This window comes from Carlito syrichta, unplaced genomic scaffold (assembly GCF_000164805.1).
Source record: "Carlito syrichta isolate Samal-C Ts95f unplaced genomic scaffold, Tarsius_syrichta-2.0.1 Scaffold291052, whole genome shotgun sequence".
In the NCBI taxonomy this organism is placed as follows: Eukaryota; Metazoa; Chordata; class Mammalia; order Primates; family Tarsiidae; genus Carlito; species Carlito syrichta.
In genome coordinates this window covers 4,044-8,198 of record NW_007235148.1, presented here as the reverse complement: position 1 = coordinate 8,198, position 4,155 = coordinate 4,044, and the positions used below count along the sequence as shown (strand labels likewise).

At 48.9% G+C, this 4,155-nt stretch overlaps 1 pseudogene across 1 annotated transcript; it reads right to left on the bottom strand.

Annotated features, from left to right (window-relative positions):
* Positions 1 to 694: 694 nt before the first annotated feature.
* LOC103256671 lies at positions 695 to 3,119 on the bottom strand (annotated as a pseudogene). Its single transcript, XR_002481767.1, has one exon. The product of XR_002481767.1 is annotated as an LON peptidase N-terminal domain and RING finger protein 1 pseudogene (transcript).
* Positions 3,120 to 4,155: the final 1,036 nt, after the last annotated feature.

Genomic DNA, 4,155 nt, shown 5'->3' with positions numbered 1-4,155 from the left:
GTCAAACTATAAATTACATAGATGGGCAGTTAATGTGAAAAGCCCCCCTAAAAATGTACAAATTAACTGGTACTGAATTGAGTTCTCCATTTACCTCTATATACAATTAAATGTAAACCATATTTTCACAGTTTTAAGTGTTTTATGACTAGATGCACAGTACCATGTCAGGTTGATGATTGTTCCAGAAAACTGGCTCTAGGTTCTGCACCCAATGCCTGGCAGCTACTGTGATACAAACACTTACATAAATAAGAAACTGTGTCATAGTCAATGGTCAAGACAATTCAGCAAGAGCGCAGTATTTCCAATGGAGAAGGATACTCAATTCTCTATTTTACATACTTGTGCAAATGTAAGCATTAGGACAGATACATCTGAGGCAAATTCAATTTGAAAAACTTGTGTCGCTATGTTGTAAACTTGGGCAAGAAATGACCCTCAGCAAGTTCTGCTCTCTATGGCTTTTTTTTCTTTAAAAATTTTAAAGCCAGAGAAGATGCACACACACACTACCCACACACGCACACGCGCACATACACATGTGTACACACACACATGCCATAGACATACACAGAGTTCTTATTTCATTTTAGAATATGGTACATATTCAACTTCATCACAATGTAGAGGTTTAACACACATTCAGCGTGTGTTGTTCTGTGCAAGTTCTTAGTGGTCTAAGTCCTAGTTGAAGGTATTCATTTGCAGAACCACATGATTCAGGAGGTTGAAGAAAAAAAAAGTTTCATTACATTTCTGAAACCAGCACTGGATGTGCAAAGGCAGCGGACAATCTGGCCATCAACACAGCCAGACTGGGGTAACTGTAAAGGAACATCCAAGCAGTTAGTTACTTAGATTGGTCTCTAGAAAAATAGGTTAGTATATGCTGTATCTTTGTCAACTGTTCTTTCAAAGACTTCATTGACAAAACTGACAGCTGGTAGCGGGGATCTACAGGAAGAACTGCTAGAAGCCACCAACACCATGCAGGTCCATTAGGAGTTGCCCGAAGGTTTTCCTCCCTTTCGGGCATTGATCCAAAGTGCTGAATTTGGCTTCGAAATCTATCTCTTAAATTTTGAAACAAGCTGCAGGCTTGAGAGTATACCAAATCATGAAGTTCTGTGAGATTCTTAATCTCATCTTCATTTTCCACCTTTACATCTTCCAGATATTTGATGTCTGTAGTGCAATATCCATCTTTCATTTCTCTGTTTAAAACCCGAAACCGCTTTCCTCTAACTGTATCAACCACAGACCTTCCATCAGGCAAGAAATGTACATTTCTAATTTGTAACATACAACCATAATCTGCAAAACTGCTCTGTGCATCACTGACACACATCCCAAACTGTTTGGTTCCAGTTTGTATACTTCTTCGAATCATCAGTCTGTATCTTGGCTCAAATACATGAAGAGAGCAAGGCACAGTGGGATAGGCCATAGTGCAAACAAATATTGGAACATTCTTGGTCAAGTGTGAGAGTTCAGCAGTTTCTTCATCATATATTTTTTTTTCTCTCAGACAGTTCATCAGGCAGATACTTCACTATTAATTCTTCCAGCAGCTGTGTGACACAGTACCTCCTATCAGCTAGATACTCTTTTAAACTTTCTTTGCAAAGAGGACAATATGGCGCATGATCTAAACAACGCTCAAGACAATTCTTACAGAACGAATGTCCACAAGGGGTTGTCACTGGCTCAAAAAACAACCTCATGCAAAGAGAGCACTCAAAATCTGAGGCATCTATTCGTTCTTCTGGAATATCGCCATAAGCTAATGAAAACATACAGACTTCATTGGGAGTTTCACCTTGTTTTTTAAGCTTATTTCCTCCATCTTCATTCACAATCACATCCTGTTCTAAAAGGGACAACTTTCTTTTCAGCAGAACACCTTTTCCCCGAACAGACAGTAAAGGTTCTGAGGACACACTTTTTAAACAATCCTCTCGGGTAGGCTGTTGAGTTTATAGACTGTGCTGATTGAGCACGGTTTAAGCTTCCTTTGACATGCTCTGATGTGACCTCTGGTATTTCTTCATTCTGCTTTGGGCTAAGCTCACTGGGAGACGGAGACTCTTCCATTACTGAAGGAAAACCAAAAGGCTTGTTTTTAGTACCTGGTAATGAACTCCAAGAAGGTTCCTTCAGGCCTTCTTTTAAGTTTTCAGGTGATAATAAATCACATAAAATCTTTTCTACTTGTAGCTTTGCAGGGGCAAAATCTTCATCAAGGGTTAAGCACTGAAGAAAGAGTCGTAAGGCATCACCTAAAAAACCAGCATCGTGGAGCACTTTTCCCTTCCTGAAGTAGACCTCAGGCCAATCTGGAAGTTGGAAGAGAACTGCATTTAAATCTTCAATGGCTGCTTTATACTCTTGGAGACCAGCATATGATTCTGCTGTATAAATTTTTAGAATCCAGTCACTGGGCTCTGCTCGCAGCGCCTCGCAGGCGGCAGCCAGGGCCTCCCGGTAGCGGCCCTGGTGCAGCAGCTCCCCGAGCCGGCCGGCCGCCCGCGCCCGCTCACGCTGGCCGGGGAACCATTTCTCGGCCCGGTGGCTGAGGACGACGCTGGTTCTGAAGTCCGAGGCGGAGACGGCGGCGGCCGCGGGCCGGTCCCCTCGGCATCGGTGGCACTGGCGGCGGCGGGAGGCAGCCGGTCCCGGCACAGGCGGCAGCGGGCGCGGAGCTCTCTCCGCAGGCAGCGGCGGCAGGAGCTGTGGCCGCAGGGCACGGTCACCGGCTCGCTCAGGAAGCCCTGGCAGCCCAGGCAGCTGAGGCTGCCGCCGGCGCCCGCGCCCGCGCCCGCAGCTGGGGCTGCGCTCCAGCCCAGCCCGTGGCGGAGCCGGTAGTTGAACACCAGGCAGTCCACCAGGGTGCCGAGGCACTCGGGCCTGGCCGGGGCCCCGCGGCGCAGCGCCGCCACATACGCCTCCAGCACTGTTTTCAGGTGGCCGCCCAGCACCCGCAGCTCCCAGCGCTCTGACTCCGCGGCTACGCCCTCCAGCCAGTCGCCGCCACCGCCCACTTCCCAGAACCAGCTTGAGCCCCGCGGCGTGGGCACCATCTCCCGACTCCCCCCAGGGGAGGCCGGAGATGACATGGCCCACGGAGGGCTGCTCCGCCACCACCACCACCTGCCACCATGGTCCCAGAGCCTCCGAGGCGCGTGGTTCCACAGGCGGCCCATGAGCAGGGGGACGTGGTGCTGACGGGGTTGAAGGCTTAGAGGTAGCTGACTGGTATGGTGGGGGGAATTATCTCTTCCCAGTTAGAATCAGGGAGAACAGGGTAAAAGGGGTTATTTGGGGGCTTATGGAAGGCATTCTGCTTCTCACGAGGCTGTGATGACACAGTCTCCGGGGGCTCTGAAGTTTCCGCCCCCTTCTCCTGCACCGTGAGGACCAAAGGGGGAGGGGATTCCACTATATCTTGCCAGACCAGTATATAAGGTAGTTGGTCTGGGTGGCCCTGGGAGCCTTTTTGGAGGATGACATTCTTGACCTGCAAAAGAACACTTGTTAGTAAAGTCTCTTGTCATGGTCAGCCTACATTGAAGGTGGGCCACTCAGTGGCACACAAATCCCAGAACTTGCCCTTTCCTTTAGTTCTGAAAAGTGTACAGTCATGAGAGTTAACGGCATTGTCTGTTTCTGTCCCATCTCACTCGTCAGTACTGTCACCCCAACAAACACAACCTACAAGACAAAAAGGGAAAATGACAAGAGACAGACAGTAGCAGCTGCAAAAACAAATCTGAAAGTACGATAGAGGAGAGACAGACTGTCGATGAGTCTGACCTTCCCCACAGATGAAGACCTCGTCTTCCGGATGGGGACGTGAGACGTCTCCCACGAGCCCTGGCCGGCGGCTTTCCAGTGCGTCCACCTAGCCTGATGCCGACCTCAGAACAAAGTGTGGAGCTCCACCTGAGACACAGAACACAGATGCGCTAACCCGGGAGCGACTTACCGAATGCCAGCCTGAAAACTCTCAGAACTGGGGTCTTGGGGTCTCTGGGATCCCGGGAGAGCCCCCAAATGTAGTGGCCAAAAGTTCAATCTGAGAGACCACCAAGAGCCACTTGTGATGAAAGTTCAAGAGGGTCTTTATTTACAAGCTCGAGCCTGGGCCTCTGT